The sequence below is a fragment of the Mus caroli genome, chromosome 19 (assembly GCF_900094665.2).
Source record: "Mus caroli chromosome 19, CAROLI_EIJ_v1.1, whole genome shotgun sequence".
NCBI classification, from domain to species: Eukaryota; Metazoa; Chordata; class Mammalia; order Rodentia; family Muridae; genus Mus; species Mus caroli.
This window is the reverse complement of record NC_034588.1, coordinates 32,335,281-32,346,150: the sequence shown is the minus strand read 5'-3', so window position 1 is coordinate 32,346,150 and position 10,870 is coordinate 32,335,281. Positions and strand designations below refer to the sequence as shown.

The following is a 10,870-nucleotide window of genomic DNA, read 5'->3' as shown; positions in this document are numbered from 1 at the left end:
CAGCAGAATGTTGGGAACTGTTTGTGTAGCCAGTCTGTTAGTCTATGTCTTTTTATTGGGGAATTGAGTCCATTGATATTAAGAGATATTGAGGAAAAGTAATTGTTGCTTCCTATTATTTTTGTTGTTAGAGTTGGCATTCTGTTCTTGTAGCTGTCTTCTTTTAGGTTTTTTGAAGGATTACTTTCTTGCTTTTTCTAGGACGCGGTTTCTGTCCTTCTATTGGTTTTTTTTTCTGTCATTATCCTTTGAAGGGCTGGATTTGTGGAAAGATAATGTGTGGATTTGTTTTTGTTGTGGAATACGTTGGGTTCTCCATCTATGGTTATTGAAAGGTTGGCTGGGTATAGTAGCCTGGACTGGCATTTGTGTTCTCTTAGTGTCTGTATATCATCTGTCCAGTATCTTCTGGCTTTCATAGTCTCTGGTCAAAAAATCTGGTGTAATTCTGATAGGCCTGCCTTTATATGTTACTTGATCTTTTTCCCTTACTGCTTTTAACATACTATCTGTATTTAGTGCATTTGTTGTTATTGTGATAATTGTGTTGGGAGGAATTTCTTTTCTGGTCCAGTCTATTTGGATTCTGTAGGCTTCTTGTATGTTCATGGGCATCTCTTTCTTTAGGTTTGGGAAGTTTTCTTCTATTATTTATTGAAGATATTTGCTGGTCCTTTAAGTTGACAATCTTCATTCTCATCTACTCCTATCATCCGTAGGTTTGGTCTTGTTGTTGTGTCCTGTATTTCCTGGATGTTTTGAGTTAGTATCTTTTTGCATTTTGCATTTTCTTTGATTGTTGTGCTGATGATCTCTTTGGAATCTTCTGCACCTGAGATTCTCTCTTCCATCTCTTGTATTCTATTGCTGATGCTCGGATCTATGGTTCCAGATTTCTTTTCTAGGGTTTCTATCTCCAGTGTTGCCTCACTTTGGGTTTTCTTTATTGTGTCTATGTATTCCCTTTTTAGATCTAGCATGGTTTTGTTCATTTCCATCACCTTGTTATATGTGTTTTCCCATTTTTCTTTAAGGACTTCTACCTGTTTGGTTGTGTTTTCCTGTTTTTCTTTAAGGACTTGTAACTCTTTAGTAATATTCTCTTGTATTTCTTTAAGTGAGTTATTAAAGTCCTTCTTGATGTCCTCTATCATCATCATGAGATATGCTTTTAAATCCGGGTCTACCTTTTTGTGTGTTGGGGTGCCCAGGATTGGCTGAGGTGGGAGTGCTGAGTTATGATGATGGTGAGGGGTCTTGGTTTCTGTTAGTAAGATTCTTACATTTGCCTTTTGCCATCTAGTAATATCTGGAGTTAGTTGTTATAGTTGTCTCTGGTTAGAGCTTGTTCCTCTCATGATTCTCTCCTCTGAGTTTCAGTGGTTAGAGCACTCTCTGCAGGCAAGCTCTCCTCTTACAGGGAAGGCACACAGATATTTGGCATTCGGACCTACCTCCTGGCAGAAGATGAAGGCCCGAAACATGGCTTGTCCCAGAAGCTGTTAGCTTCTGTAGTCCACACTCTCACCTGTGCAGACTAGTCTTGGTGTGATCCGGGAACCAAGATGGCTCCCCCAGGTGCTCCGGTAAAGCCCTCCCGGGTGGTGTCTGCCTCAGAAGCTTTGTGCCTTCTGTCTGTCTCAGAAGCAGTTAGCTTCTGTAGTCCACACTCTCACCTGTGCAGACTAGTCTTGGCGGTATCTGGGAACCACCATATCTTTATAGTTCCTTGTCTACAAAGGCACGGTCGTTATTGGAAACCAGGATTAGGTTGTACATATATTTGGGAGCTAATATTCTGCTAACCACATTGGGCAAACTCCTCTCCTCCCCCCTCTTTTAAACTTAATATATTAAGTTCTATGATTTGAAAACTGTTTGAAGGAATATGATAATTCGACAGTATATTTGGAAAGACTCTGAAAGAACAGATGAGTAAGTAAGAAAGTCACTGTTAGAGCCTGACTTTAGCATAAAGAAAAAGTCTCCCATGTGTAGCATGCCTATGTGCTTCCTCGTGGCTCTAACTTTCAGTGTACAAACTCTTAGTATTGAACACTAAACATCAATGCAGGGAGGTCTTTAGTGATGCCCTGGTGTGCATTTTACTTTCCCAATATCAATCTTGGCTTTGAACAGATGTAGGATGAGAATACCAAAGTAAATTAAATTGAAAAAAGAATGCAGTTGTAGGTCTGAATGTTTCAACAACATATCTAAACAAAGAAATATGCACTTGAGACCAAAGCCAGCTTTCCTATTCTGGGTCCTGCCAAGTTTCTCAGTCTCTAGCACAGGGCCAAATTCAAGTTTTTTTCCCCTCCAAACTGGCACACCACTGCTACAGAACCAGAACATTGAGGTCACATGAACTGTTTATAGAAGGACTTGCAATCTCAGTAGAAATCTTACACTTACTATTGCTTAGCATGTTTTGATTTTGCATGTAAACCCTTTGGAATAATCATTGGGGTCACCAACTCACTTTGATCTTAGAAATGAAATGTGTTTATATTTAGTGTTCTCTGGGGTCCAACCTTTCAAGGACAAGAATATATATTTGATAAGCATGTTGAACTTCATTACTTGTGTAGATGGTAAACCCACAGGCATTTGCTAGCTGAATTAGGTGTACAAAGAAAACAGATCTTTAAAACGACTTTTCCACAATGCAACTCAGAGTCCTTGTCTCCTTTGGCTTGTAGCTCTATAACCCCTGGAAGAAAGTGAATTACCCTGGGATAGCAACATCATGAATTCCAGTGAAAGTTTGCCTTCAATAGAATAACTGATGAACTGATTTCTATTATTCCAGCATATATAATCAGGTGCTTTGCAAAGAAGGTGACAGAAAACAGTGGACTGGTGTCTATAGTTTAACATTTCAAGGATCAACTAAACACAACATTGTATTAAAAGCTGAATGTGGTACACAGAGTTGTGTAGTATGAAATGTCTTGAGTAGAGCCAGGGGACTTAAGTAAACAAGATGAGTTTTAATATTGCAGTCAAATGGTTCTTTTGAAACATATTTATTTCTGGTTTTCAATCAACACCTAGAGTGTTAGGTATTAGCAAATCATTTTCAAGCAGAGTTTTATTTGGTGATTCTCCCCACTCCACCTCTTCCATCGTCCTTTCCCCTTGCACCTCACTCCAGTCTCCTTCTGTGTCCCATGTACTTTTTGTTGTTGTTGATGTTGTTTGTTTTTCCTTGATTCTTTTACCATTTTTTTTTTTTTGGTATCTTGATTATTTCTATTACTGTGATGAGACACCCTGACCAAGACAACTACAGAACAAAGAGTTTATTTGAGGCTTACAGTTTCAGAATGTTAAAGTTTGTGACCACCATTGTTAGGAAAAATATTTTTGTACACTGTTTAAAGTTTACCCTTGTATTATTTTGAATGCTGACTTCTCTATCCCACTATGTGGTTTGAATCTGGATATGGCTTTGTTATGTTTATTCCTAGAAGCTCCTGTCTCAAGATTTAAAGTGTTCCTGAGTCATTCTCTGCCTTACCAATAAAAGCCAATGAGCTAATACAGAGCTTTAGAGAGAATGAGGTGGGACTTCTGATTCTAGGAGGGGTGGAGAAAGAGGCAGGGAGGAAGTGTGGGGGACATGAAGAGAGATCAAGAAAGCACCAGGAGAAGAGAGCTGAGACAGAAAGAATGAAAAAAAATCCAAGTCATGTGGGGATATTGTCTGAGAGAAAGCCAGCCTAGCCTGGAGGTCTAGAATGGAGGAATAATTGCTCAGTATATGGCTCAAGGTGATTTTAATATATCTTAGTCTCTCTGTGTAGCTGTTGGGTACTAGCAAAGGTAATGAAATACAGCTGCTGGATTAATTAATTATTTATATTTATACTAAAATAATTCCTTCAATATATCATAGTGAATGAGATAGCAGCAGGTAGGTAGTGATGGGGTTGGAGTAGTAGATGAGAGCTTGTGTCTCATCCAGAGCAAGAGGCAAAGACACTAACTGGGAAGGGAATTGGCTTTTGTAACCTCAAAACCCATTTCCAGTGACATAAATACTCCTCCAATGCCACACCTCCCAATCATTCCAAAGAGTTCCACCAACTTCAGACCAAGTATTTAAAAATATGAGCCTACAGGGACCATTGTCTTTAAACCACCATACTTGGTCTCCTTTTATTTTAAAAGGATTTAAATTTTTTACTTATTCACTTCACATCCCACTCACTCTTCCCCTATTGATCAGCCCCCTCTTACAATTATCTCCCTACCCAGTCCTCTTCATCTCTGAGTAGGTGGGGCTCTCCTGGGTATCTCACTACCCTGGCACTTTACATCTCTGCAAGGCTAGGCATTTCTTCTCCCACTGAGGCAAGACAAGACATCCCAGATAGAAGAACATATCTCACATACAAACAATAGCTTTGGGAGTAACCCCTGCTCCAGTTGTCCAGGACCCTCATAAAGTCCAAGTTGCACATTTGCTACATATGTGCGGGGAGGCCTAAGTCAAGCCCGTACATGTTCTTTGGTTGGTGGAACATACTCTGAGAGCCTCAAGGGTCCAAGTTAGTTTATTCTGTTGGTCTTCCTGTGGAGATTCTATCCCCTTTGGGGCCATCAATCCTTCCTCTTATTCTTCCATAAGAGTTGTCAAGGTTGGCAGTTTCTTAGATAACTGGGAATAGCTCTACTTCAAGATCCAGCTATATCACTCCTGGGCATATACCCAAAGCATGCTTCAACATCTCACAAAGATACTTGCTCAAGTATGTTCATAGCAGCTTTTTTTTTTTTTCAGAAACTGGAAACAACTAGATGTCCCTCAACTGAAGATTGGATAAGAAAATGTGCTACATCTACACAAGGGAATACTATTCAGATATTAAAAACAAAAACATGATGAATTTTGCAGACAAATAGATGGAACTTGAGAATATCATCCTGAGTGAGGTAACCCTGTCCCAAAAGGACATGCATGGTATGTACTCACGTATAAGTGGATATTAGCCATAAACTACAGGTACCATGTTACACTCTACAGACCCAAAGAAGCTAAAGAAGGAAGGCCCAGGCAAGGATGCTTGACTCTCATTTAGAAGGGGGAATAAAATAGTCCTAAGAGGCAGATGAAGGGAGGGATCTGGGAGGGAGAGGGGATGGGGGAGAATGGGGGTAGCTCAGGGTCAGGAAGGACAAGAGAGATGACCAGATGGTCATGAAAATGAATGGAAACCTGCAACTGATGGGGTGAGGAGGTAGGAAGCATCTCCAGGATGAGACAGAGGCCTGGAATAAGGGAGGTTCTTAAGAACCAATGTGGGTGATCTTGGCTGTTTCTTGGTCTGCTTTGGAGTTTTTCAGGGTTTCTCCTCATGTGTTTCTGTTCAAGTATGTACATGTGTATGTTCAAGTATGTACATTACATGCTATGATCTGCATATAAGAGAGAGCATACCATATGACTCACCTGCACTACTTCTAAGAAAACTCCCAAAGGATCTGCCTCCTACCACAGGATATGTCTATTGCCTATCTGTTTTCCACGGTTAGAGAATAGAGCCAGTCTAGAAGCATGTTGTTCTTAATTCAGCTTACTCTCAAATTTCCCTGAGACAGTTTTAAAATGCAAATTCATGCGACCTTCCACAGACCTAACCAGAATCTCCAGGAATGTAGCAAGAGGACTAAAATAGTCATCAACGTGTAAGAATGAGTGGACAACGTGTAAGAATGAGTGGTCAGTCTTCTCTGCTACATGGCTGATGGTAGATTATTTGGTTCTGTATTTTGCATCTTCTGTGATGGAAACTCAGTAGCTCCAGATATAGATTGTTCCATAGTTGGGATAGGCTATTATCTTCTGGTACATTGTCTCAGTCTTTCCTAGGTATCTGTATCACACAGGCTAAAGAGTGCTATAACTCCGTTTCCGAGATTTCATCACAACTAAGAACCTAGGTATGAGATAAATTTTATCAACATGATGTCCTGAACTCAGTTTTGCAAGACTCTATAAGAAGGTAACCTGGTGTAATTGTTAGCCTGGTAGGATTTGATATTTCAGTGACTGATTCCACTCTTTACTTTTCAGTGTCAGAGCTAATATTCATGGACACCATAATGGCTGATTAACTCAATTCTAATCTTGGAACTACTGATTTGGATATTTGCACTCCAGATGGGTGGTATTCATAGACTGTTACACAGTGAATGCATAGCTATGGTGCTGGGCTAATGATAGACTTTGGACTGTGTATTCCTCAGTGGGGTCTATTCAGTACCATTCCAGAGACACCTAAGAAACCAGCTTAGAGTCTTCTCTCTCAGTCTTCTAACAACATTGTGATTGAATATGTAATTCCTCTGCTAACTCTTCCTTTGATAATTCTCTTTTATTTAACAAAGAAGGTAAGATCCCAGGAAGGAAATAACAAATAACTTATGCACAAACACACAGTTACCTACAGCTGTGCTACGTGGAACTGACCTGATTTCATCAGAAACATACACCTCACTGCCAGTGATGTGGCAGAGGTGAAACCCTGGCATGGTAATTCACAACTGAGATTTTCTTTTCATATGTATATGTGTATGTAAGTGTGTGTATGTGCATATGTATGTATAATTATTTTATTTATTTACATTTCAGATGTTGCCCCTTCCCAGTTTACCCTCTACAAACTCCTCACCTAATCATCCCTCCCCTTCACCTCTAAGAGAGTACTCACCTACCTACCCTCCCATTCTAGCATCCCCCTTCTCTGGGGCATCAAGTTCCACAGGACCAAGCACACTGCCTCCCACTGAGGCCAGACAAGGCAGTCCTCTGCTACATTTGTAGATTGGGCCATGGACCAGCCCATGTATGTTCCTCGGTTTGTGGCTTAGTCCCTGGGAGCTCTGAGGGGTCTGGTTAGTTGATACTGTTGTTCTTTCTATGGGGTTGCCATCCCCTTCAGCTGCTTCAGTCCTTCCCCTAACTCTTCCATTAGGGTCCCTGGGCTCAGTTCAATGTTTGGTTGTGAGTATCTGCATCTGTCTTAGTCAGCGGTTGGTAGAGTCTCTCAGAGGACAACCATGCGAGACTCTTGTCTGCAAGCACATCAAGGCATCAGCAATTTTTGCATGATATGAGTGTGTTTCTAGGAAAGATAGAATTCATTTAAGATTTCTTGGATAACTTATGAATGGTCTTTGTGTATGTGAGTTTGTGCACAAGCTTGTTTACTATTCATATGTACAAGAGATTAGGATAAAGTGCATTTGGCTTTTATCAAGGCATGCTGCTGTCTAATACCTTGATATGTTACATATTAACAAGCTTAATCTCCCCCCACTAATATCAGCTGTTTCCCTTAATATAAAAATTACATGTGTTTGTGAAACTATTATGTTTATTAATAGTTTTATTTTGTTTCTTAAAGTTTTTAAAAGTAATTTTAGCAAATAAAACAATGGGTTTCGTTATGGCATTTCCACACATAATATTATTTTATGCATATTAAGATGCTATTGTATCTTAATCATATTTGTAACACTCCTGCTCCTGTTTCCTGACTTTAACCCCAGTTAGTCTTTCCTTGTGTGTGTGTGTATGTATGCACATATAACTGACATAAAATACATAGCACATATATTTAATTTACCTTTCATATATAAGAGAAATTGTGTAGTATTTTCTTTTTCTTTACCATTACTCTCTTGCTTCTCTTTCCTCACCTTCTAGGTCCATTCCTCCCTCTTGGAGTTTCTTGTTACTTTCATGTCACACAAAACCACATATTCATGTATATTTAGATTTCCATATAGATCAATATCAGAGAGAAGATGGCATTTACCTTTATTTTATTTTATTTTATTTTATTTTATTTTATTTTATTTTATTTTATTTATTTGGTTTTTTGAGATAAGGTTTCTCTGTGTATCTCTGACTATCCCGGAACTCACTCTGTAGACCAGGCTGGCTTCAGAAACTCAGAAATCCACCTGCCTGTGCCTCCCAAGTGCTAGGATTAAAAGTATGCACCACCACTGCCCAGCAGCATTTGCCTTTATAAATGGACTAATCAACTGGGAATTCTGTTTTTATATATTTTAAGGACTCTCCTAACTGACTTCCATAGTGGTTCTTCCAGTTTTCACTGCTGCCAGTTTGCAATATAAGGATTCCTCTTTGGCACATACTCACCAACAATGGTTGTTTGCTTGCTTGATGACGACTGTTCTGACTATGATGAAATGGAATCTCAAGGTATGTTTACTTTCTATTTTTTTTTTGGTCAAATATTTTGAATATTTTTAAAGGTTTATTGGACATTTGTATCTATTGCTGGAAACCTGTCTATAATTCATTTTCCCATTTATGCTTGTTCTTTTATTGAGAGCAATTTTTCATTACAGTATATTCTAATTAAGGTTTTTGCTTCACCTACTCTCCCAAGTTTTTTCCCACCTCCTGTCCCATTCAGATATATACCATTTATGTCTCTCATTACAAAACAGGGAAGTACCTGTCCCTACAGGCATTTTAGGTGCTTTGCTGTGTATCACATGTACATCAGTAGTTGGCAGAGAGGAGAGACACTATGTCTACACTCAGTGTTCCGACCTATGAACATTTGAATGATTAGTAGCCTAACGTTCCCAGAAAAGAATGTTTCTGGACTGACTCCCAGGTGGGAAGCAAGCCAGAGACTAGAAGATCCCCACTTGGAATTTCATGCCCAGGGCAGGAGTGAATCTGAGACAGACCACCTTTGAAAGGGGCCACTTGGGCAGGCCAGGCAACCACTAGACAGGCACTATAGGGACAAGACAAGAAGCTAGTCTGAGATGGCCACCAGTCTCGATCTGGCACTGCTTAGATCTTGGGGCACCAGACCTTGACCACAATGACTCCTGCTCAGTGCCTTAATGCATGGATATAGTATAGCACTCCTGAGAGCAACTCTGAGATGATCTAAGACACTTAGAAAGCCCAGGGCCACAAAGAGGAGCAAGTAAGTGATAGAGAAATGGAAGAGAAAGAGAAGCAGAAGGATATGGGCACCACAAAGAGAGGCAGAACTGGAGACTCAAAAGTAGTGAGGACCAGCTGATGCGAGTAGCTGGTGATGCCACATGGAACTATGGTGGGGTCTTGGACTTTGCTGCCACCAGGGGCCATGTCTGGGTCCATGGCCCTGCAGTAGCAGGGGCCTGTTACCACCAAAGGCTAAGCAGACATCTCTAGTTTAGGCTGCAGCCCAGGAACATGTTGATGCCTGAGGGCTGGGCAGAGCTGGCCCCAACCCTCACCTGGACATTGTGAAGAGATGTCCCTGGGGGCATAAGAACAGGAGAGCTGACTCCACCCTTAGCCAGCTACAGTACTGAGAAGAGTAGGCCACACATTGTAGGATTTTGGAATGAGCTGGCCCCTAGGATATATACATGAGAGAGCTGGCCCTACAACTCGGATCTTGCGAGGTGGTGTGAATGAGGGAGGGATATCCTCCTTCCCCTTCTCCCCTCACCACCTGTGGCAGGTGGAAGACCTGGTCCTTGTGTCATGAGAGCAGAATAGCTGTCCTTACCCCTCACCAGTTGTAACACTCTGGCGAATGGGCAGCACAGTAGAGCTGGTCCTTGATGTGCAGGCTGTGGTGAGGTGGCCCTATTTCTTGTTTGCTGGATGGTGGCTCACATAAGGGAGAGATGTCTTCCTCCCCTTCTTCATTTCTTGCCATCTATGGCAGGTGAGAGAACTGGCCCCAGGGTCATGAGAGTGGGAGAACTGGTCATGTCCCTCACAGGTTGCAAAACTCAGGACACGGGGCCTTGTACCTTGCCTGGGCAGCAGGGTAGAGCTGGTCCTGGTTACAGGTTTGCTGGTAAGCTGACACCAGAGGGTGTTAACTTGGGGAGCCTGTAGGCTGACCAGCTCAAATACCTCTAGGCCCAGATCCAGGGCTTTGAATTGGCCCACCCCAACATCTACTCCATTGATGAACTGCTAGAGTACAAGAAGGGAGACAATTCTACAGATCTAAAACTACAGGATCTCTACAACACAGGTCAATAGCAAGATATCCAAGAGGAGTCACTGATAGAGTAGCAGAAGTCAGAGGCCTTGTACCAAACTAACAAGTCATTGCAGCAAACATTTGCAAGCAAAGAAGTGTTTGCACAGGACACAGGGTGACATACTACAGCTTCCACAATGATTTGTTTTCCCTCTGGGTGGTGGTGGTGGTGGTACGGATTGTAAGTGTAAAGGGCGGGCATGAGGGATGAGGAAGTTGAATGGGATTAGGTTGCATGATGGGAAATTCACAAAGAACCAATAAAACTGTTTTTTTTTCTTTTAAAGAAAACATACAGGTATTGAAGGTATAAAATAAATATGAGAAATAAAAACAAACAAACAAACAAAAACCCAAAAAATCAGAGTACGACCAAACAACAAAACAAGAAAAAGAGCCAAAGAAAAAGTATAAGAAGTGTGTATAAGTTCATGGACACAAATGTTTCTATATTCAAGAATCCAATAAAGAACCCCCAACTGGAGGCCGTTTTCTGATATCAATTTCTTTCCTCAGCTGTCTTAAAGTTTTTTTTTTACCACAGCAATCTTTCACTTGCTTGGTAAGTGTTATCATAGATACTTTATCTTTTGAGGCTATTGTGAAAGGTGTTGTTTCCACGTTTTCTTTCTCAGTCCGCTGGTCTATTATATATTGGAAGACTACTGATTTTTGTGTGCCAATGTTGTATCCTGCCACTTTAAAACTTTTGAAAGTGTTCATCCATTGTAAGTTTCCTGGTGGGCTTTTTAAGGGTCACTTAGTTATATTATCATATCATTTGCAAATAATGATATTTTGACTTTTTCATT

The 10,870-nt window shown here is 40.7% G+C and overlaps 1 non-coding gene across 1 annotated transcript; it reads left to right on the top strand.

The window, feature by feature from the left end:
* The first annotated feature begins 8,503 nt into the window (after window positions 1-8,503).
* On the top strand, window positions 8,504-8,636 carry LOC115030058. Its single transcript, XR_003835646.1, has one exon. It is a non-coding gene; the product is annotated as a small nucleolar RNA SNORA17 (small nucleolar RNA).
* Window positions 8,637-10,870: the final 2,234 nt, after the last annotated feature.